Source organism: Camelus ferus, chromosome 16, assembly GCF_009834535.1.
Source record: "Camelus ferus isolate YT-003-E chromosome 16, BCGSAC_Cfer_1.0, whole genome shotgun sequence".
NCBI classification, from domain to species: Eukaryota; Metazoa; Chordata; class Mammalia; order Artiodactyla; family Camelidae; genus Camelus; species Camelus ferus.
This window is the reverse complement of record NC_045711.1, coordinates 40,915,248-40,940,552: the sequence shown is the minus strand read 5'-3', so window position 1 is coordinate 40,940,552 and position 25,305 is coordinate 40,915,248. Positions and strand designations below refer to the sequence as shown.

Genomic DNA, 25,305 nt, shown 5'->3' with positions numbered 1-25,305 from the left:
GCATTTGCACAAGTGCTAGCTTTTCCCAGACTACCTTGAATTAAGGAACAAAGCCCTTGTCCCCACTGGGAAAATTCAAAAGGACTTTCATCCGTGCTCCCCATCTCCCCCTGACCCCCAAGGCTGGTAGAGGTTTTATTAGAGTTGTGGAATCACACTCTCTGCTTTCCTGAGTGGCATCTGATAAAGGATCATCTCTGCCTTAGGACAGGTTTGTGCTGGTAGGAAAAGTTCAGCTGTTTGTACTGTTTGTCCCTGTCTATGCTTAAGACCACTGAAGGGTAGAAAAGGAGGAAGACTCTTCATATGTTTTTTTTTAGTGAGAAAAGGAGGGGGAAAGAAAAGAAAATGTTAGCAAAGGAATTTTTACTTGGGAGTTGAGAGTGAAACGATCTAATCACTTCCCAGCAAGTCTCACCACCCACAATCGAATGTCTTCCAGTACCCTTCTTTGCCAGGCCTCTCTCCTGTTTTCCTTTCCTTTCCCTGCCTTCAAAAAGAACCCTCACCGCCCCCCCCACCCCAAATAGGTTGACTAGCCCAGTTTATTATTTATGCTATGATTCAAAATTTTAAATCTGCCATTCATGGACTTTAATTAAAAAATGAAATTGAGAGCAGTGCCATCTCTGAAATCCCAGGATAAGAAAATGTTATGCCCTTTGTTACTTGACTCCACTTTATAAAATATACCCAACAGTGAAAACCCTGAGTACCTGCATCTTAAGAGAATATGATGAACACTGAGAAACTGCATTAAGAGTCATCACTATCTCTCAATAAGCCTTCTCATCCATGAGGCAAAGGCTTATCTAAAAAGACCACTTTTTGATAATGGGGTAAAAGTTTTAACCTACTGCTCCTTGTTCCTTTACTCCTGGGGTCCAAGAAACTAGGTTAAAACCTAAGGGAAATACTGCTCTGGGGAAAATAAACAGGTCCAAAGATGGCAAAAGTTACATGTTTAGTAAATTAGATTCTGCAGAATCAGTCATCTTTATGGTCTGTGTCAATGAAATAATCTATTCAACAGGCAATTTTGTCAGCCCAGGTAACTATGAACTTCCAACTACTTTGTACTTTTCACTGCTTACCCAACCTGAATAAAGTTCATCATTGCTCTAAGGCATCTTTCTTCTTTATCTTTAACCCAATAGGGGACTTGAAGTCACTTGCAATTGTGACCTCACAACTCTAGGCTGAGAGAAAGAGAAGGAGAGAAAGATGGATGTTCCCTCTGAACTAAATTTGTTGAAAGCCCAGAACTATCGCTGCTGCAAACCATCTCCATGTAACTGGACATATGAGGTTTGGAAACATTACTCCTAACTACCCTTTAGAACCCATCACAACAGGTCCTCTTCCTATTCTGTTTCCAACCTCCAATAATCTGGTCCCTAAATTAGGTGCTTTCTCTGCCAGTGCTTTCTTCAGCATGAATACTCTTTCCTGGATCCTCTTATTATTCATTTATGACTCAGTGGTTTCTCCTAAATTTGTTATTCAGGACCCAGGAAAGTATTTACCCTGGACATTAACTTTTCAAATTGAGTGTGAATTTGTTTAATAAATATTACTGGTTCACTCCTGAAAAACAACATACACTTTAATCCCAGGCTCTGGAATTTATCTGAATTTAAGTCCTTGAAACACACGGATAATACAAGTGCCAACATGTGTCTGTGTAGGTGTGTACACAGGTGCCTTCACTCTGGGAGTGAGGGCAGAGGAGATAAAAGCCGCCTAGGCACCTAAAAAAAAAAAAAAAAAAAAAAAGAGCCCAGGTACTACTTTGCATTGTATTGAAAAGTATCCTTTGGCTTCAATACTTTAATCCCCATTAGGTAGAAATCAGTGTTCTAAAAATGTGAAATAAAGGCTGTGTTCATTGCAGGCTGCTAAATCAGAACTTGCAACTTTTCATAATAGTGTGTAATAGGCTTCAGTTTCCTATCAGGACTGGATCACTATAACTTAAGCTGAACCATTCCAGAAAGGTAGACTGACCTTTGTATTTAATCACATTCATAACTGCAAGCAGAGCTATCAGGCTGGGTAGAATTTTACTCATAAGTACTTGGGGCTGTGCCCAGCAACACAACGAGAACAACAAGAAACCAGAAGAAACCGCTTCCTTGAGATAAGACACAAATATTGGATTTTTACCTTTCACAATTTCCTGTAGAAACTTGTACGGAGGCAGAAAGTTTCCGATTATTACTCAGATGAAATATAATTCAACAAATAAGCTATCATTATGTAGCAGTTTTTAATCTTCAAAGTCCTCAGTCCTACATGAGACCATGAAAAGCTGCCAGAGAAGCACTGATCTCACACCCGTATGGGAAAACTGAGGCAAGAGTCAAACCATTAAAAAAAAAAAAAAAAAAAGGAAATCTGTAGGATTTGGGTACAACTTTAAGTCTTAGGGTATCTAAAAAGTCCTTTAATAGGCCTTGACTGAGCCCCAAAAAAGTCAGACCATAGACAGGCATTCATTCAGATAAAAATGGAAATGACAATTTCCCAGTGTAGCTTCTGTAATCTTACAGATCACAGCCACAATATGGAAAAAGAATTTTAAGAATTTAGCAGGCTGTTAAAAATGTTTGGCAAGCATGTATTTAAAGAACAGCTAAACAAGTTGCTTATTCATGCCCTTTCTCCTCCCCTCAACTGTACAAGGTACAACAGAGGCCAGATTCTCTAGTGACTCCCTTGCCTCAGAATCACCTCACCAGAGCAGGCCCTCTACCCAGTCTAGAGTCTGACTTTCATGTTTGAAGGGTGACAGAAATTTAAGAGACTCAAGGTCATTTGGAAAGCCTGCTCCATCCTGAGTACATGACCACAAGGTGTTACTCTGAAACAAGCTAGATGAGACTGTCTGGCTCTGTGTGTGCCTGTGTTTCCTCACCCTGGTGCTAAAGTGTCTTCCTTTTCTGAGAGTCCAAAGTGCCTCATCAAAGTTCACTGCTAGGTTTAGAAATTTCAAGGAACATTTATAAACCTGTATTTTTGCTATGTAATAAGCAGCACTGATTTACACTACCTAAGAGGATAGTTTGTCAAAACTGCAAGGATGGCCTAACAGGTGTTGAAGAGTTATGAATGGGAGCAGTGGAAGAGACAGGATCCACGGTAACACCTGAATGCATGTGAGTGGACTGAAGATACGACCCCCACCAAAGTCATGCTCCCACCAAAGTTGCGTGCAGAAATGTAAGCAACCTAATAATTAAGGAAATATAAATTAAAGGGGACGATGTTTTTTTTTTGCTTAAAACTTGACAAACATGTTTGAAAAAAATCTAATACATACAGCGTCTAGGATATGGTAAAGAGTCACTAAATTGAGTTGTTAAATTGCCACACTCTGGAAACAAGCATGAACAGTTTTTTAAATATTCATACTCTGATACAGTAATTACACTTCTAAAATCTAATTTAAGGAAATAATCAGCGATGTAAACAAAGATTTACATACAACTCTCTTCACTACAAATTGTTCATAGTTGTATGAAAACAATCAACTAAATGTCCAAAAGCAAGGAAATCATATAAATCTGAGCTAGCTAGGTTAGGGTAACATTCTACTTAGCTTTCATTTCTTGAACATAAAACCAACAGAGTCAAGAAAGTAACCTAGGAAAAAAGTGGGTGGCAAGGGCAGTCATTTTCTGATAAATTTTTAAAAGAGGAAAATTCACATATAGATTAAGTATCAACTGTAGCTCAAATTACGTCAAAAAATCTGGATTAACAAGGGGGCACAATGTCAGACTGCTGAAGAGACAAGACTGGGTTTGAATCCCAGCTCTGCGGCTTACTAGCTGTGTGATCTGGGGGGAAAAAACTTAACTTCATCTGTAAAATGTACTACTTTTAGTAGGATCGTTGAAAGGATTAAATGAATTTAATATACTCAAGTGCTTGAACACCATTCAAATGTTGACTATTATCACTTTCCTAATCTATTAAAATTCAGGTCACTTTCTATTTTGCCAACAGAACCAAACCATCACCTTACATTTGATAGTTCTTTACACTCTGCAACATGTTTACATAATTTCACTTGAAATTTAAAATAATCTTTTAACCTAGATGGAATAAGTATCATTCCCATTCTACAGATTAGGAAACCCAGATTTAGAAAGATTAGGTAACTTAACCAGTGATATGCAGGGGGATAGTAGTCCCCATATTAGATTCTCTGAACTCCTAACCTGTGGCTCATTCCATTAGACAAGTACTTTTTAATCTGCAAGCTGTGAGTAGCCTTAAAAAAAAAATCACAAAGTAACAGTAAGAATGCTTACTGTTTCATGACTCTGTTTCAGCTACTTAAATTACACGTGTGTATTTACTAGGATGCAATCCTTATTATGGGCACAAACAAAATTGTTTGAAAAAACATTGCACTATACCACAGCCCCCTCTCAAGTCAACATTTATTGAGCACCTATCATATCCTTCTTACACTATTATGTACAACAAGAACATACAATTCTAAGCCATGGCTTTGTTTTTTTAAGTGTAAACGTAATTACTGACTTTTCTATGGATTTAGGGAACTACCTGTCCCAGATCAGCACTCTGCACTGTAACTCTATTATACTTTGGCTAGCCTAACACTTTGGAATCAGCTTTTGGTGAAAATTCCTTTCCAAAAACAGACAAACAGCCAGCAACTATAACCATGGTAAGAATGTATTAGGAAAGTGACTACATAAAGGCAAGCAAAGAAAAGCTTTAGGTTCAAGTGGTCAGACCTTTTTCCATGGGAAAGCTGTATCTTTCACACTGAGGAAATTGTGTCAGAGAATAATACAAGTAATGATCAAACAGTTATCTCTCATTCTCAAACAGTCCTCATACAGAAAATTCTTTCCCTCCTACCCTCAAACTCTCCCCTGAATGTGAGAAGTAAACCCTGACTAACTCTGAACCCACTCTCAACTCACCTTTTCTAAGTCAGTTTCCATTTTGGACACTTGAACTACGATGGAAGCTGGCTGGCTATCATAGAGCCCACCAAGGTCTCTGACAAGTAGCATCTTTCTGCTCTTTAAGGTATTTTAAATTTGGGGTGAAAAGGAACTCACACTTTTCCATGGCCATGAATCTACTATATCCTCTATATATTCATTTGGCCTGTTACCTTCCTAGAACTAGTTCTCTGTGCACAATGCCTTGAGCTTATGGGCCTTAGATTTCTACTGAAGAGTTTAAGAAAGGCTAGTAAATTCAGTGCAGGTAGGAAATGAAGTTAAACACATCACCCTTCACCGTATCTTCTAGCCTGCTGCCATCCAGGGTGAGTTTGGCAAAAGGCAGATTTTAAGGTACTAGGATAAGGCATGATTGATATACTAATATGTTCTGTTCATTTAGGCTTTTCCTTCTCCCCCAGCCTGAGTAGAGGATGATGAGGAATTCTGATGTATAACAATTTTGGTGAGAGATGATGAGGAATTCTGATGTATAACAATTTTGGTGAGAGTTTCTATAGCCTTAGCAAAAAATAGAAAAATCTTACCTTGCCATTTCACTGAGACTCACTATCACTTGAGGCTTTATGGCTCACACTCCACTTACCCAGGGAATTACTAGGCTTCTGAAGCTAAAGGTGTCCTTTGAAAGTGGGAGAGGCTGCTAAACCTCAAAAGGACCCAGGAAGTGAAAGCTTATTGAGGAAAAGGAGCAACCCCTCCTCCCACACCTTGCAAACCACCACAATTAGCTAATGAAATTCAGAATACTGGCTATTTCCACCCGTAAAGAGAGAACAGAGAGACAGTCCCTGTCCCTGCTAGAAAAATAACTTTTATAGCCAGAGTAAACACCCACGGAAATAAGATTCTGAAGTTAGCTTTAGGAAGCTTTGTCATTTCAGGAACTGCCTTGGGAAACAAAACAAAAACTAACAAAGTAGTTCTTTACGTTTCTCTAGGACTCAAAGTATCACAACTCACTCACAGATCAACTGATCAGCAGAATTCTGCTCCCTTAAGTGGCCCTAAGAAATTCCATCATCATTCAGCATTGTTATTTGGCAGTGTGTGACTGGTTCTAACTGGTCAAATATTTGTCTTAGACCAAATATTAAGTCCCACCCAAACAAAGCAATTTAACTCAAGATTACTTTAGCACAGAGTAAATCAGGGAAAAAAAAATACATGTTTTATCTTACCAATGTCCAAATGATCTGCCTTTCTTTACCGCAAAGATACCTTAAAGAAATGATTAACACTACACAAATTAATATTTTATAGACAGTGGCAGAAAACAAAAGTTCACAACTCTTCTATTCTTGGTACATGCCTCCTTTACTTAATGTACCCCACTCACTATCCTAATTTCTAATCTGTAAACATTTCTCTCTGAGGTCTCCCTCACCAACTAAGTGTCCTTACCAACTTTCATCTAGTTTCCTGTTAAGTCATTTCAACTGAATTAGAAATAGAAGTACCCAAAAAGAGTGAGGAGGGTATCCACAAAGTTGAAGGGAGCCAGAACCTATGTGGAATGAGAGCATCCCCAGAGGGATGGATGCAGTGAATACTTCCCATCCAGTAGCAATGAGCCCCAATAGGGTCTGCTCAGATCTTGACTTCTAAATACTAAATTCTTCACTAACAGGAACAAAGGCTCCTTGGAGAAATGGCTGAGGCAGAGAAAGTACTAGATGAGTCTGGTACATCTTACCGTGCAGGAAAGGAAGGAAGTGCTCAAAGAATAACAGTGACATGTCAAAGAACACAGAAACTACAGGATGCTCAATCAGTGAGGGAAACTCCAGAAAGAAAAGTTTACACAGTAGAAATCAGAGGGGACAGAAAATGGGTACACTGAGTAAAGGAGGCATGTTCTAGGAATAGAATAATTAGAAGGTTTTGTTTTCTACTACTGTTCATAAGATGTTAGTTTGGGTTAGTATCAGCCAATCCTTTGAAATAAAAGGACAGCAAATCACTTGGGCATCTTCAAGGTTAATTAAATACATAGTTATATATACATTTTTTTCTTGATTTACTAGCAAAATATTCTGAACATCAAAACAAAGATAACAGATTAAATTGAATAAAATTGAATAAAACAGGAAATCATGAGTCCATACTACTGCAAATAAACTGGTAACTGAGAGGCTTAAGAGGAACAGATACTTGCATAGTATCTCCTCCCAAAATATTTACTAGTTAATTACAAAGGGAAAAGAGTAACATTACACTGGAAATGCCCAGCAGGCACCATCTTAATCAAGTGATCAAACATTCCCAGTAATGGGACAAATAAAATTTCTGCAGCTCTTGAAATTATGCATTGAAGAACATTCCTGTGATACTCCTGTTGAAGATGTATAACCTAAATTAAACATGAGGAACCATTAAACAATCCTAAACTGAGAACTTTCTACAAAATAACTGTCAGTAGTGTCAAGGTTATAAACATCAAAGAAGGCCTGAGGCACTGCTCCAGATTGAAGGAGACCAAGAAGATATAAGAAATAAATGCAATGTGTGATCCTCAACTGTATCCTTTTTGCAATAAAGGACATTTACTGGTACAACTAGCAACATTTGGGGGACCGGGTCTAAGAATTACACTGGGGGGCCGGGTCTAAGAATTACATGATGGTAATGCATCAGTGTTAACTTCCTGATTTTGATGGTTGTTTTGTGGTAATGTTGGAGAATGTCCTTATTTGCAGAAGATAAACACTAAAGTATTCAGGGATGATAAAGCATCAGGTCAGCAACTTACTCTCAAATAATTCAAGGAAGAAAAATATACCCTGTACTGTACTTGCAACTTTTCTATAAATCTGAGATTGTTTCCAAAATTTTTATTTAAAAAAAAAAAGGTAGCAGTGTTGAAATCTGAAAGGGGTGGAGATCATAAACAAGAGTTGAAGCGAGTGGTCTGTTGGAAACCATCCTCATTTTATCTTAATGCAGGTGACTTATCTCTGAATTGGTGACTGCTGACACTGGGGTTCTTGCCATTTGGAATAGGCTTCCTGTATCTTTCTGCCTCATCAACTTCCAATTTCTTTTCAACACTTATCTGAATAACATTTTCTCCAGCGTCTATACTTTAAATTCTCTCCCAACCTCCACTCTGTTTAGGCAATGCTTCCACTAAGTGGCATTCAACCCTCTTACCCTAAAGATGGAGAATTTCACCTTTAGAAAGGTTCCAAAAAGGAAACGTCTTTCCTGAAGGAGGTGCTATTAACCACCCTCCTTACTTCAGGCCTGACATTCACTAACATCTTCATCAAGTTCATTTTCATGTTTTAAAAAGTGTTTTTTCAAGGCCTTTCCTTCTAAACACATACCCTGAACCTCAGCAAGTGCCCCACAAACCTCCATGCTCTAAGGGAAAGGCTTGTTATATCTTCTGGAGTGTAACAGAGTTTTGACTCTTTCCTCCCACTACATAAAAAGTTTCAAATGACATCATAAGCTTTATCTCCAGACTTCCTGAAATCTAGCAACTATAACTAGCTTCTCCACTTTCACACCAACAGCAGCTGACGGGCAGGGTCTTGGTAATTCTACAGCAGAAAGGTTCTGAGTAACAATCAATGAAGAGCTGTGAAGTAGTACAAGGATGATGTTTATCTCATCCTTTCCTCATCTTTCCTATTTAGGGTGATCATGGAAGTTTTGGAGGAGGGATAACTGTATTATAACCTGTCTCCAAGCAGCCATGAACTTTCTTCCTTTATAAACAACCGCTAACAAAAACAGACTCTTAAAATGCATTGCCATACTCCTTGGCAACTTATTCTCAACAAAATTTTTATGCAGCCACACCCATGAAGATAACTCAGGAGACTGACCTGCCCTTGGGAAGAGAGCCTAGCAACAAAGGACATTAAGGTGAGCAACAACATCCAAAATGAAAGCAGAGCAAGACACCTGGAGCTCTAGGAACAGCCTCGGCTGGAATCAACTTCAGTCTTTGCATGTTAAAGAGAGAAAATTTTGCTTACAAGCCCATTTACTTTTCAGGGTAACCATCAAACAACAGGTAACAGGAAATGGCTAAGGGACTTCATCATCTTCAGAGAAAAACGATTTCCTTTTCTTTCTTTCCTCTTTCTCTACCTAGAAAGGACTGTTTCTAAAGGTATTATGCAACCTCCTGTTAAAATCAAAGAAACATGTCCTCAGTGTCCTACTGATTTTAAAAACGCCCAAAACAGGTAATGAAAGGGTTTTATATATAAATAGTGGTGATAGTTGCACAACATTGTGAACATAATTAATGTTACTCCACTGCACACTTAAAAATGGTTAAAATGGCAAATTTTGTGTTACATATTTTTTATTACAATAAAAAGGCTAGTGCTGAAAAAAAAAAAAAAGCCCAAAACAAAGTTTTCTTTAGTACTTTGAAGAGACTTTCCAATGCAAGCAGAGGACTAAACTGCACCTTACCAATTACTATTATCTTACAATAAGCACATATTACTGTGAATAACATTAAGCTCCATCTCAGTCTAGCCTCCCATGATAAGCAGCAACTAACTCAAGGGGATGATCTCAGAATATAAAAAGCCATTAAGGCTGCTCTTAATAGATTCTTTTAAAATATGAGCCTACACAGCTCTTCAAAAGAAGGGCAGTATGTTTTAATTGTGAGATGGAGTTTTACAATGCTTTGACCTCCCATCTAAAAGAGGTCTGAAAAAAGAAGTAACTGCAGTGGAAGGAGGGAGTGAAATGTGTCATTCTGGTTATTAAAAATCTATCAAGTTCATACTTCAGTCTTAGGATAACTGCACCCAAAAAAACTGACCTGCAAGTAATTATCACCACTGTCTGCAATAAAAGTTAATTGGACATAATTGAACTAATGCCCTAGTCAGAGGGAAGCTTCAACTGGCGAAGAGCCCACTCCTCCTGCTCCTTCAATCTGCACACGAAACTGCTAATGATAATTTGTGGACAAACAAGAAATTGCTCTCGTGGTTTCCCCACTGCAAATCACTCAGCAATTTCAGCTAATGCCCAGGCACGTTTGGCCAGGAGAAAAATCATTAACCAATGCTTCCTTTGATAAAGATGAATTTTAACAATAACTAAACCCATTAAGGCTGAGAGTTGCTGAGGACTGTTAAATTTCCCCTGGATACCCTAAGTAAAGCAATGTGATCTGATCTCCACACCCTAGTTCTATGCATGAGATGCACCCTGTGCCACTAGCATGTGGTAGTAAGAAGAGACATTATGCAAGGCCGAGAGCTACTGTTACACAAATAATTTATCTTGTTGTAAGAGAATCCTGGGTAATCTCATTTTTAGACAGGCAAAAGGCATTGCTGATCTGCTTCAATACCAAAGATTAAATCACTTCTGAATGGACTTTGGAGCTGAAAGATTCCTGCTCCCTGACTGATCTGTCTTCAGTTCTGGACAAAAACTGTTTCCTTTCCCCTGGAATTAGTATAAGACTCTGCCTTTCAACTCTGTCTATAGCCCAAGGGGCTAAGACTCCTAAGGGTATTATGGAGTCTTAGGTAGCCACTCTGTTTTACAGAAGGGGAAAATTGTGGTCTTTATATCTATAATGACCTATATAAAGTGGGCAGGAGGCAGTAACCTCCTGATGAGACAGAAGGTAAAAGAGAAAGCAGGTGCCGAGTGCTTCCTCTGCTTATTTTTTCCTTAAGTGGCCTTGGCTCTATCCTAGACGGACATGGCTGGAGAAATTAATGCAATCTGAACCTTTTCCAAAGCAGGTGGACTACCCGTTCACTTGGAACCCTTTTCAACGTAAGTTATTTTGAAAGGTTACAGTTTACTTCCTCTAGTCATTAAAATATAACACTTTCTGATGTGAAATATGGAAAAGCTCAGCCAAGATATAAAAAAAGAGAGGGATCCAGAAACTGTAATCTGAATAGTAAAGTGAAACAGAAGTTCAACCTGAAAAAGAGGACACTTAGTTGGAATACTGTTCATTCATCTACTAAGCACCTATGATGTAGCAGGCACTATGGCAATAGTTAGTACTATGTATTAGGAATACAGATATGACAGGCAAAATTCCTGTTGAGATATGTAATCATTTCACAATTTATACAAATATCAAATCATTATGTTGTACACCTGAAACTAATATAATATTGTAAATCAATTATACCTCAGGAAAAGAAGGAAGGAAAGGAAAGGAGGAAGGGAGGGAGAGAAGGAGGGTTGTTTCAAAACCCAAATAATGAAAAAAATACTTCCAGGAAACAATGAGAAAGAAAGACGAAAACAACATGGGTTATTGAAGGCTGAACAAGAATTTACCAGACTGAGAAGAGTAGGCCACTCTAGGTGGAGAACACTAGCATAATGAAAGGCATGCAGTTGTAAAACTAAGCTGCATGTCTAGGGAACCACAAGTGGTCTGGTATGGAGAGTAGGGTGTTGGGTGTATGTGTGAAACCTGGAGATGAGCCTGATGTGTTAAATTATGAAGAGCCTTATATTCATACTAGGACAGAATAGCAGATTAAAAATAAATCAGCAGAAAAGTAACCTTGACATCTTATAGACTAACTGTGATGATTAAATGAGATTATACTCATAAAGTGCTTAGTACAGTGCCTATGCTCAGTGATGGTAGTTGTAACTATTATTTGCTTATGTCAGACTTTATCCTGAAACCAAGAGAAAAAGGAACAGGTTTTAAGAAGAGTAACGTGATCAGATGTCTATTTTAAATAAATCTGCTGGAAGTGTGAAAGACAAACGGGAGATGGCAGAAGTCAGTTAAGTGGCTATAGTGATTTCGAGGTGAGAGATGACGGTCTCAAATAAAGGTGTCATAAGAGGGCTGTCATACAAAGGAGAGAGTAGCTTTATTTCTGAACTTCAGCGATCAAAAATAGGTTAATAAAGTCTGAAGAAAGACAATTTTACATGAATATAAATAATTCAAGTTTGTTCAGCAGTGGCACAGCATTAGAAATGCTGAAGCAAAAGCAATGACCCATTCATTAAGAATGATGGAAAGAGTTTATTTTCAGTAGCTAAGAATCTGGACTTGATGACCACTAAATCCAACTTCTAGATTCCAAGATTCTAAATCACTTACATAGGTGGTTTTCTAAAATCATTAAAAATTGCTTACATTTATAGAGAAGGTTACAATTTTCAAAGTATTTTCACATTGATTCTCTCACTTGATTTTTCTCAAATGCCCTATGAGACAGTCTGAGCACATATCATTAGTGCCATTTTCACAGATAAAGAAACCAAGAAAAGCTAGTAAATGCCTAGACTACAACCAGATTTTCTGACCCCTGCCTCTGCGCTCTTTTCTTTCTCACCATTGCCTCCAACCTGGTGCCAGTCTTGAAAATCCACTCTTAGAAACCATCCCTCTTTGGTCCCTGGTTCCAGTGTTTATTCTCAAAATCGGCAAATTTTTCCACATTTCTTATATCTGTTGTTCAGAAACTTCAGCCTATTCCTTTGCCCTCTTTAAGGTGAGTAAGAGTTAATCATCTATTTTTGTATAATGCTTCTTCATATTTGCATACTATAAAATGTCATTTCTTTAATCCCAATTCCTGAGTTTTTCACATAAATATTATTTCCCTTAAACTAATTAAGTAATCAGATCCCTAATTTAGTACTAGCTGCAGGAAGACAATAATCTCTTCCCATCACTCCAGTTCTAATCCCCAGGTACCTATTAGAGAGCACATCCTCCAATTAATTCACACCAATATTTATTGAGCACCTGCTATGTAGCAAGGTACTGCTTCAGGAGCTAGAGACTCATCATCTAAGAACAAAACAGGCAAAGCTCCTGTCTTCATGGTGCTTCCATTTTCACATGAGGTAGAGTGGAAGGTCAAAGTTAATGAATAGGTTAAGTATCACAGACGATTAGAAGGTGATAAATGCTATGAAAAAAACAAATAAAGCAGTGTAAGAAGTTGAGGATTGAATGGGGCAACAATTTTAAATAGCATAGCTTGAGTGTAGTTTCTCCACGGTTTATCTGCTAGTTTCAGTGCAAGGCAACAATACAGTTTTTAATTATATAGCAGGTCTTTTTTTTTTTAGCAATTAAAGTATAATATAGGCTTTTTCCCTTCTCATTTCAAGTTTAACTCTTAGGCACTCACATATTTAATAAAAAGCAATTTATCAACTTGTGTTGAAGAATGGAATTTTGTTTCTATAATGGTGAAATACTCTTCAAGCAATAATGCGACCAATTAATGCAAGCCTACCAGCACACACACAAAGACTGCTGTTGGATGCAACTCTGACTTTAATAAAGACTAGCATTTCCCTGGTTGAGCAATGGTACTTTCTTAACTAGTTGTGGAGAGCTGAAAGGGGAGCGTATGTAGTCAGATAAGGGGATAGAGGGAGTTGGTAGAAAAGGATTTTAGAGAGCTACAAAATGGTGTGCAGGCTGAAGTGGCATCAGCTTCTCACTTCTAGGTGCTCTAAGGAACAATCTCCCCAGAACATACTATGAATGATAAAAACAACACATTTCAGTTGGGACATTTGTTCAGCTTCAAGAAGAGGCAGAAATTAAAACATAACCTGCTGAAAAAGCAACTTATTCCAAATTAATTAAGTCATAGACTATGGAAATAGGCGAAGCACTTTTCTTAAAAGGAAAGGTTCCTTTCGTCTCTCTGGGGAAATGTTCGAACACAATATCACACTCTGATTGCACCATACCTCACAGGGATTGAATGCAGCCTAAATACTAAAATCCGTGGTAAAGCACTTTAGTGAAAGCACAGTAATACCTGGCAGGACAGGTTAGAACCAAGATATGGATTCTTCATTAATCCACTGGTTCCACTTTCTGTTGAATGAAAGATGTTCTGGAAGAATAAGATAAGCGAAAGCCAAACTAGTACCCTCACAGCTACTAAATTAATGTCTTCACAATAGTAAAACCACTTCCAGATGAACAGCTGGGTGATACAGAAGGCCCATTCAGGAACGCAGGAAATATGACTCCTCCATTGATATACTGTGACCCGGGATGAGCTGCCTTTAACTTCTCATAGTCTTGATACCCTCTTCCTTTTAAAACAGATTAAGTCCTATCCTTTACATAGTAAGTAATAAATGAAATGCCAATGGAAGAAGTACTTTAGCTTCTGGAAGGGAAGAAAAAATTTAAGCTGTGACTAGTAATGTTTATGATTCTCCTCTGAGGCAACAGGGATGCTGTCTAAATCATTTCAATTCTGCAAGCAGAATAAAACCTGATTTTCACTCAGATCAGCAACTGATCCTCAAAAACACTTTGCTGAGTGCCAAGAATTAGCGACTGGCTATGGAACCTTGCCTTTTAAATCTGCTGTAATATTCAGTTGATTTCCCACTAAAAAGAGAGAGAAGGAGGGAGAAACAAATAACATCTTCCCAACGAACAAATCCGCAGCTTTGAATTTATAATTTATAGTACTTCTTTAATCACAACCTGATGTGTAAATGGATTTCATTTCAGCCAAAGCTCCCATCATTAGAGCACAGACAGTCCAGTGTTAGAAGAGGTTCACTTGGTAATAGTTCTTCTTTGGCCTGGCTATCTACAGCTCCCCCAGGTATGATGAATGATTTGCATATCTGTGTGGCCAGAAAACACGAAAAAAGAAGACAAGCCAGTATCAAGAGCTAGCTTACCTATGATTTACCTGGAAAATCCCTATTCTCCACAGGACTTTGGTATAATTAGGTAACAAGGGTCAAGTCGTAAAATATTAAATAAAACAAACTGTCTCAAGGGTACAAAACTGAGCTGAACTTTTCTAGGTTCGGTATTGAGCTATATACTTTTGATGACTAAGAAACTAAGCATAATCCAAGCTTGTGGTAATCTCACCTATTTGTCTCTTGAATGACCAAAAAAACCAAAATTTCAATCAGTGTGTTCAGCTAGAAAATCCCAGTTAAAAAGCAGAGGAAGTTAAACCTACTGCTTAAAAATGTGGCCTAGGAGTATCTTTGGATTTTACTTGTCTATACTTGGCCTGTTTGCCCTTCTGCATGAATAGTCAAGAGCTGACTGTATTCTTTGATCAGGAATGAATCCTTAACTAGAGTTCTGCCCCTGTGTTGGTAAAGATGCCCTCTGCCCTTTTCAGGTAGGTTTAAATGTAACAAACTCAGTGAACGACTAAATTTGATATAATCAGCCGAGTGCTCCCTCCCTGGGATCCATCAGCACCAAACATAATAAAACTTCAATTTGTCCTTTCCTTTCCATCTCTATCTTTTATTCCTCCAACACCTCATCTTGAACCTTTCTCCTCGGGATTGATAATGGCATCCTGGTCTTTGGATTCTCTTCATGACTAGAGAAATAAAAACAGCTTCTCAGGGTAAAGATAGGAAATTTTCAGATCATTTCAAATAGGGACCCTGAAAAGAGTTCTTAGAGAAAAGAATTAAATATATTAGAAATTCAGAGAAAGGAAGAATTCAGAGACCTTGGCTCTAGGTCTGGTTTCACTACCAAATTACTAGGTTATTTAGACATTCCTAAGGCACCAGTTTTCCCTACCTCTAAGAAATGCTGAGATCACTAAGAGAAGCACTTGTTTAATTCACTGGATGAAAACTAACCCCGGCCGGGGCAGGGAGGGTATAGCTTAGCATGCCCAAGGTCCTGGGTTCAAACTCAAGTACCACCATTAAAATAAATTAAAAAAAAAAAAAAAAAAAAACTAACCCCAAAGTAAAAATATAATGTTAATATTGGAAATGATTCTTAGGCTGAAAGAATTTATGTCTTGACTTCTGTGAGTTGTTATATAATTAAACCCTACAATGCCACATTTAATTTCAAGGTATAATATGTACTCAAGGTACCAAATAATTCCTTTAAACCAGGCTCAGGTTTTCTCTTCTATTATCATATATATTTACAGACAATGAAATCCCTAATTAAGCAAAGTTCTAAGATCTGGCCAAACAAAAGCACTGTCTGTCCAGTATCCACAGAATGCTAACAGAGAACAAAGTTGGGGGAGGAAGCAAAGGCCATTTATTTAAAAAATAAATGAGCTATTTGGGTGCTTGGCTTACAAAAAAAACAAACAAAAAGATGGGTTAAAAGTTTACATTTAAAAGGCAACTCTATTTTGAATGGCCCTAACAATCCCACAATAAGTGCAGTATCAAAAACAGTCAAGGTAATTAATTCAGTGGACTCTTCCCCTTTCACTGCCAGACTGAACAGCTCTGAGGATAATCTCCTTCACTCTCCCAGGGCTCAGTTGGAAGATTCATTATTTATGCCCTCAATTGTTTACGCTGTCCTATTTTTCCATCCATCCAGGCCCAAGGGCAGTGTTATCATTGGCCTGTTTCTAAAATGAATGTGTTAGTTCACCGCCTTACTAGTTATAAACCCAAAGATAATCAAACAGTGGTATCTTAATATTGGAGAGCAACTCCACCCTACCACTTGATCCAGGGGAGAAGTTAATGACAATGTGACCCAGGTTACCAAAAGCTAAGTTATTTTAGATGGATGAAGTGAGACACATTAAGTCATTCTAGTCCTTTTTTTTTAAACCACTGAGCAACATATATGCACATCCAACAGGATTCTTAAAGGGCAGTATTATTAGAAAGACAGCTCTGGCCCTCACCAAGAGCAGACCTGTAAACTGTTGAGGATTAAACTGACTGAGATGCACTTTGCCTAGCAACCATTCATTAGGAAGAGTTCAGTAACTCACCAGCAATCAATTCCATGTCCTTATCTGAGCTGTAAACAGATAACAGACTCCACCAAGTCCTCTACCCTCTGGATTCAGATAGCAAATAACTTCCTCAAAAGATTCAGCTTCTAAGAGTCAATCCCTGAGGAAGGGGGTTGTGCTTAAACACACACAAAATATTGTCTCAGGCACCTGATTGACAAAGCTGGATAACTGAAAATTACCACCAGCCACATCTCCATATGAATGCATTCATTGTCTCTAAATAAGTCTCTCACATTGCAGCATTCATTGTCTCTAAATAAGTCTCTCACATTGCAGCATTCCCAGGTCTTTTTGCCTCTAATATTTTCTCACCTTGAGCAAGCTTTTCCCAATTCAACCTGACAACACTCAAGCTGATTATCATGAGAATCTACCAACGCCAAGGGTCCAATCTTTTCCTTTACCTTCTCAAGGGGACTATTTTATACTTCTGATGTGAATAGGGGATTGGGCTTGAGTCTCCCTTTAGAGAGAACATAGGGCCCTTTTTCTTAACACATTCGAAGCTGTGACTCACAGAAATAAGCAGATGGATAAAAACAGATCACTATAGAAAATTAAATCAGCAAATTTAACCTCAGCAGCACTGTGTCTCCTCAACCTAAAAGATTATGGGAAGTCATAGCTTCATAGAACTGTTTCCTTGCAGAAGACCAAATCTGAATTTCCATCCCCCTGAATGATACTTGGAGATTAGTATAGATACACACCTATGATTAATTCTACACATAGATTTTGTCTCCTGGGGAAAATTCTTTGGGGAAATCACTGCACCATGCAAAATACAGGTTACAAAAAACAGTCAAGAAAATAGAAACATAAAAAAATTAAGTTAGCAAAGTGTAATATAACTTTATAAAGCTGTATTAACTGCTCACCCATGGGTAGACAAACAACCACCACCACCACCTAGATATCAAACAGGAGGACAACTTGTTTTTTTGGTAGAAGCAAGGTGAAGCTGTATATACTTTAATGTGGTCTCCAAGTCGATTCTGTCACTTTCTCAGCTTACTGTATAGTTCAGACACCAAAGTGCACTTCATTTTATATACTAGCTAGCCGTCAAAGCTTCAAAGTGATTTTTAACAGTTCATTCTCAGTAACAAGTTAGGTAAGACAACATCTGGGGATCCTCTTTGCCTTTCGATTTAAATATAATTTATAGACTCTTTAAGGGATAATGGGTAATCAATTAAAAACCCAAAATTTAACAAAGGTTTACTGTAAATCTACTTTTTTGCACAACTCTATACTAAGGCTACTTGAGATTTAAAAAGAAAAGTATAATAAATTTCCTAATCCCTAGTAAGTTTCCACAACTGAGATGGTTTCCTATTCCACCATCCCTATTCTTTATAATGCTTGCTTTTACCCCAAACTTCTCCTTAATGGCTAAGAGATCCGATGCAATCAATGCAAAGAAAAAACACTAACCCAGCTTAAACTGTTAAACAGCTCCAGCATATCAATTTTGTCCTCAAAATTAAACTCCAGTTAGAACAACTGTACTGGATTACAAGAATGAACTCTCCATCATTTAAATTAATATTTACCAAAGTCCTGCCCCAAAACTGATATTCAGCCCTTCTGGCATTCTAGCTCTTTGCTAATCAACATTAAGATAAAACCTGATCCAAACACCTCTGGTGAAAATTCCCAGTTAAAGCAAGTTTACCAAGAACACTGCTACTCAACACAAACACACATACACCCTTTATTTCTATTATAAATTTTGGGTTTTCTATCTTCAATTGATAACTTTCCTCTCAATTAAAAACCTATAAAGATGTTCCTGATTTTGGCTGAAGATGAGCTCTGTCCTTCAGAAACAAGGTTGTAGAAGCAAAGGAACTCAAGAGATAAACATAAATTGTAATGACACAGCCACTGAAATTCATAAGGGGAGGGGACTTTGAAAAAATAAACGAATTAAACAAAATTCATCTGGGTTTGTTTAAAGTTTGTTTTTTGACGACAGAAACTAATCCCTCTGAGAATATATGAATGAGAAATATACAGATGGAGAAACAGATAAGACTTTTAAGTTTCAGTAACGGAAAGGTAAGTTTGCTTGCTCTAGCTAGGTTTCTCCAACAGGGTACTACACAAAGCCCGTGACACTGTACTCGGGGAGAGACTTTAGCAGAGTTAATCTCTAACAACTACCAGGATTCCCTTTAACTACCATTTGACGGGGGCTGATCCCTCTTTCCAGTAGCACAACCCTCCTTTTCAGATTGTTTTTGCTGATTAAGGCAGTCCCAAATAAGAAAATGGTGAAGACTGCCTTAATGGACACGGATGCAGTGCAGTTCCAAAAATCCACTCTTACCCTAGTCCTTTTTTTTTTTTTTTTTTTTTTTTTTTTGCGGTTTACTGCATCAGATGCCACACAAGAAAGGGACCCTCTTTTCTTCTCTGTTCATTTTACTACGCGATCGACAACGACACATCAGTAAAAAGAGGTAAGAGTCCTGAATCTCCTTACCCTGCTACAGGGTGAGATGAAGGGAGAGAACGAAGAATGAAGGGTAGAATTATAAAATCAAAATAAACTGATCAGATGTGGAGCTCTTACTTCCCCTTCTATTCCCCTTTTCTCACAAGGTTAAGTCGGATGAAGTCGGGGTTACGTTAGAAAAAGCACACACACCTTGAGTCCTGGAAGGGAGGTGAGGTTCGCTCTGCAGCGCTCGGTGGGGCTCCGGGCTCCGCCCCGCCCGTCTGGGGCAGCTCAGCCCTCCTCTCCCCAGCCCCGGGAGGATGGATGAGAAGGGGTTTCTAGCGGTCTTGGCAGGGGGAGGGGGAGGCGGCTGCTCCGGGTGCCAGGCTCTCGGAGCGCAGCACTCCGCGGTGCGCCGACACCCCCTCCCCCAGCCGGCTGCCGCTCGCTCCCCTTCGCCGCCGGAAGCCAGCCCCGCCCCCCTCAACTTCATCCCGGCCCTCCGCTAGCCCCCTCCAGTCCGCACAGCCAATGGCGAGCCAGGAAGCCAACAGAGCGACTCACCAAGCAGCCAACTGGGGAGGCCCACTGGGAGGTCAGCCGCCCAGGATAGGCCAGCTACCCGCGGCCCCGGCCCCGGCGCGGCTCCCCTTTGTTAGAGCTGCCCCTTTCTCTCCTGGCCCCCACCTCAAAGCCGGGAGCCCAGCATCCCGCAGCTGGGCCAGATGCTGCCGCGCCCCTTCTCCGGCTCCCCCGTCCATGCTCTGCCTGGGTACTAGGAGTGACCCCTATCCAGGCGGTGCCTCCCAGGGTGCCTCAGACTTCCACAGCAATAGCCATCCCGAGACGCCCGACAGTAAAAAGATGCTCCCCAGGCCTCTCTGCCTCGCCCTTCTCTGAGACTAATCAGTTGCACTCCCTCATAATAGTGCATAGATTTAGGCATATTACATCAGCTGCACACATCAATCCACCGTGTCTAAAACACCTGCTTTTCGTGACGCAGAAATTGGGGTGGGGGGCATATTGGGAAGGTATTTATCTGTTAGTTGGTGGGCTGGGAGAAGGAATACATCAAATCATCTGCAACAAGCAAACAGCAAACACAGCTGGCTCCAACCCAATTCAGATACAAGACATCTACATCCAATTAAACCCAACCTAGCCATTCCCTTGGCAGGTTTCAGTACAATTAGGAAACAAACATCTAAGTCTTGTTCAAGCCATATACCTAATAACAGAAAAAACTCTCAGCAACCACCAGACTGCCACGTAACTGGCAGGCTGCATCAACACTACAATCACTAATGCCAACGTTAGGGGCATAACATTGCAGAAATGGAATATGCCACAGATTGTAGAATATTTTCTTAGATATAGTGGTGAAGTAGTATAAGGAATTCATTTAAGAAAAACAAAGTGGGGATGGGGAAGGCAAGTTATTACCTAAATTATAATTTTTGTCCACAGAGTTCTTGCAACTAATGTTAAGTGTCCACATCACACTTTACAATCCCACTTGGTTCCCAAGTTTTACTACAATTTTTTTAAAACAATAACAAAACACTTTATTTTTTTTATTGAGTTATAGTCGGTTAACAATGTTGTGTCAAAACACTTCAAATTTAAGTAGACTTCCTTATGTGGAAGATGGAAAAGGAGCTGTGTGACATGCCCATTTTAAAGCCAGCTCTTTTTCCTAATTCAAATTAAAAGGCTTGGGCTTAAATAGATTTTATAGAGGAACTTCACTGGTGTCTCACAGACTAGCTCTTTTAGGTTCCAGATGAAAAGAACCAAATGCAAAAAATGTATTTCATTTTAAATTCTGCCCAGAAAAGTATCCCAGATTAGCTAGTAGGTGAGTCCATTCCTTACCCATCTTCTCTTGACCTAAAACAAAAATCCTCAAAAGCACAAAAGCAGTTACAATTCTCCACATCATTTAATAATTCTCTGGCATTTTCCATATTAAAAGAACTAAACAATACTTTGAAAAATACTGTTTAAAACAGTTGACCTAAGAGCTACTCTTGATGTCACAGAAACATGTGTCAGTACTTTCCTTCAAACTCTAGTTTTCTTGAAAAAAGCATTTTTTTTCTCTTTAAGGATTACATAGAAACTAAAATTGAAACCCTTTCAAGATCATTCATGAGCCAATTAATTTGCCAGGCCGTCAAAAACTGACAAACACACAGTCTCACTACTACTATCACACATGTTCTTGACAAATGGATAATTCTGGTAAAACTTGTACAGAACAAGTTTCACATTGTATCATCTATTTTTAAAGCACATATGAATATTATATATGTCTGTAGGTCCAAGAAACTATCTGGAAGTATATAAACCAATCTGTCAATGTAGTGACCACTGAGAGGAGGAAAAGAGTATGGTTGGGAGGAATAAAGTGAGAATTTTTTTATATGTGTTTTACTCAATCTTTCAAAAGTAAAAAAATATGGATGAGTTTTATAATTTTAATAGATTAGCTGAGTAGTAGAATTACAGATTATTATTTTTGTACTTTATAAACTATGGTGAACATGTCTTACATTCATAATCAGCAAAAAACATTAAAACAAAAACCAAACACATCATCTCTCAGAAACAGAAGGAAAAGATCAATGGGTTTGTTTGAAAACGAGATTAGGTAACATCCATCTAGCCTAATCACTGCACTTCAATATTTCTTGAGTACTCTATTTTGCAAAATTCCCAAATGACATTTATAATAAGCAAAAAAAAAAAAAAAAAAAAAAAAGGGTGGGGGACTTTGACAATTTACTCCAACCAGAATAAGTAGTTTTCAGCAGAACTAAATACCAAAAATAAAACAATAACAATGATCTATCCTGAACAGAAAATAAACAATATTAAAAAGGCACTTTCCCCCATAAAGACCTGCTATGTGACATTTTACAGAATTCAAACACCCAAGAGACAGAACATAGACTTTGATAAGAAACTTTATTCACTAGACTTAAAGAGAACAATAGGTCTGAAAAAAAAAAGTGTAAAGTTCAAAAGGGGAAAAAAAGGCAATACCTTGACTAATTTCAATATAGCAAGGTATTCCTTTAACTTTTTTTTTTTAACTGGCTGCAGTTTCTCTTTCAGACACTAGAGGGAAGTGTAAAATCCATTCACTGGATCTCTGGGAGTTCAATCTGTTCATTCATTCACTCACAGCACCACATATTTATTGCATTCCTACATACCAGGAACTCTATTAGACCCCAGAGACAAAAAGATAAATAAGCTACAGTTTCTGTCTTTAAGTGCTTAGTCTAGGGAAGGGAGACACACCAGTTTAAAAAAAAAAAAAAAAAGCCAAACTACAACAAAGAATGCAGATGAAAACCAAACCCCAATTTTTGCAAGATTGAGTTTGGGGCAGGACAGTTTGGCAGAAGGAGTAAAAACATGTGTCCATATAATAATTCACGCTAGACAAACCAACTTACCCAAACTGGCTTATTCTCCTATTAACAATCTTGCCCCCTTAATCTAAAGGGAAATAACCCACACCTAGAAGGTATCTTTAAACTGTTATCTACAGAAAGCAGAGGAATGAGGCATCAACACATGTGGAAGATTTGCTAAAATATCTAGTTGGCTAGGTTTCAAAATCAATTGTACACAGTTTTAAAAAGCATGAAGGTTAACAGATACAACTGGAGTTAAGACTGCTTACACAATAATAAAAATTCTCATTTGAAATTAGGATAAATTACACTACACTCCCCAAAAAGGGTGTGTCAAGGATAAATGAATGGGGCAGAGGGTACAGCGTAAATGGTAGAGGGCATGCATGCTTAGCATGCACAAGGTCTTGGGTTTAATCTCCAGTACCTTCTTTAAAAAAAAAAAAAACTAATAATAAATAAATAGACCTAATGCCCTCCCCACCCAAAAACAAAAGAAAACAAAACAAAACATAAATGAGTAAGTAGAAGTTTCCTAAATGTGCTCTGTCTTATACAAATTAAATCTCCCAAATTAGAAAATACAGTACTCTGACAATTAGCTTCCTCTGATGCCTTTGAAAAGCCTCTGTAAAGAGACATCTTGGTTGGCAAATCATTTCCACATTTAAATAATTCAAGCCTACACAGGAAGGACTAAGACTTTAACTGATAAAGCAGAATTAGAGCTCAAAGTCACCAAAAGGGCAATGGAAACATTTGTGTGGTGTATCTTTCCCTAATCCTCAAAATGACTGTTGCATCTTTTGCTATAGTTTGGGATGTCTGGATTGTGTGTTTTGGGGGTGGAGAGTTGGAGAGAAGGGACAAGTTGTTAATTTCTCATACTGATGGAGTAGCACATGGTAGAAAAAATAAAAGCCAACATCCTGAAAAAGTTTCACACACATACACAAAATGAGACAGCAAACTTGTGAATCAAGCATGATTTGGCATCTTTAAATGCAGAACCAATTCTTTTCTAGTGCCAAAGCCAATGGCTTCTCCTGTAGATAAAATGGCACGATTCCTGAAAAAGCCCTGGACGCTGTTTCCCCACAATCCTATAATCTGTCAGAAGACAGAAAACAAAAAGAAGGCTTTGCCAGCCAGAAAAAGCAAATTATAACCAACACAGAGCCAACATTTTACTTCAGACAGAAGGAGCTTTTTCTATGCATCTTTGGAAGGAGAGAGACAAAAGAAGCTTACCACTGCTCAAATAACCAATGCAAACATTTTAACCAAATACCATCTTGGATAAGTATTGGATGCAATAGCCTGCTTCCTCACTTTGCATACACAGCCTTTAAGAATACTTGGAACATTTATGATAAAGAATTGGCCACAAAATACAAAGGACTTTTACAAGTCAATAAGAGAAAGAAACAACTGAAAGGGAAATTTTCAAAGGACAGGAACTAGTAGCCACTGAAGAAATACGTAAGATCAAATATTACAATATATTCCATATTATTAGGAAGTGGTGAAAAGTGGCTTCTCCATATGGTCCCAAAGGTATTTTGACTTGATGGTATTGCCAACTGCAAGCTTCCAGAGAAAACTTGGCTACTCAGAATGAAAAGTAAAAAAAAAAAAAAAAAGATAAGAGTACCTAAAAATCATCAGTTGTACACTTAAATACCTTACAATTCGATTTGTCAATTATGCCTTAATAAAGCCGGAAAAAAGATATGTTCCTAAAAATATTCAAGATAGAAGCGTTACGAAATATCTACTCTGGGAAAGAAACTATTAAGTAGAATGGATACAGGTCAACTGCAAATCAAATCCAAAGGAATTAAAATATGAATTTTAAGATGATCATTTACCTATGAACATAAAACAGCTGAAGCCAATCCCTGTGTCTACAATGAGCAAGGCAGATGATGGAAGGAAATAACAGAAATCCTAAATACAACCACAGGAATAAAGCATCTCCAAGAAAGATAGCTTACTCAGTTGTCTTTGCTGGGGAAGCAGGCCATTCAGGGATCCCTTTTCCAGTCATCCAAATGCAAAAATAAGGCAAATAATGCCTGGGTGCAGCAAAAACAAGTACAGTGTTTCCATCAAAGAAGAAAAGAAACCTAAGCCTTTTACTTGTCCTTGATAAAAAGAGGTAATGAATTGTGGAACTCAAATTCCAGAAAAAAGATTCAATTCCAACCTATGTAAAGCTAAGAACTTCATGTCACTTTGTTCTAAAATTAGCAACACACAGGTCCCCACTGAAAAAAACAATTCACAAGATACCAACTGAGCTGCCAGCAGGGTAAAGTTCTGAGCATGTCAGCAGACTATTGCTTAACCATTTCAGTTTTCCCTTATCAGTTTTAAACATCAAAAGAACCACATCCCAGTTTTCCTCTATTGTTAATGCCCCTTAGAGGCTGAGAAAAATTTAGTTCATCAGACTCAAATTTCAAGCATTTTCTAAGTACATTGTAGGTAATGATGCCACTGATTCTATATTTAGACTCAGGTGTGGAACAAGGAGTGCTAGTTTTGCCTGAAATGGCACCATGTCCCTCTTTAAAGCCTAACTGCAACCATCACCTAAGCCTGCATTAAAATGTCTATATGGTGTCACCTAAAATAAATTAAAATGCTTTTTCAATGCT

General features: G+C 38.3%; 1 protein-coding gene across 4 annotated transcripts in view; it reads right to left on the bottom strand.

Moving 5' to 3' along the window:
- Positions 1-25,305, bottom strand: part of FAM222B (family with sequence similarity 222 member B) — a 55,043-nt gene that overhangs the window by 13,376 nt on the left and 16,362 nt on the right. Inside the window, exon 1 of one of the 4 annotated variants that reach the window (XM_006184942.2) lies at positions 19,422-20,522. The exons of 2 other annotated variants lie outside the window; for them this stretch is intronic. The gene's annotated coding sequence lies outside the window, so the exon portion shown is untranslated. Of the gene's footprint in view, positions 1-19,421; positions 20,523-25,305 lie in introns of those variants that run through there. One more of the 4 variants, XM_006184943.3, reaches the window with a different exon arrangement.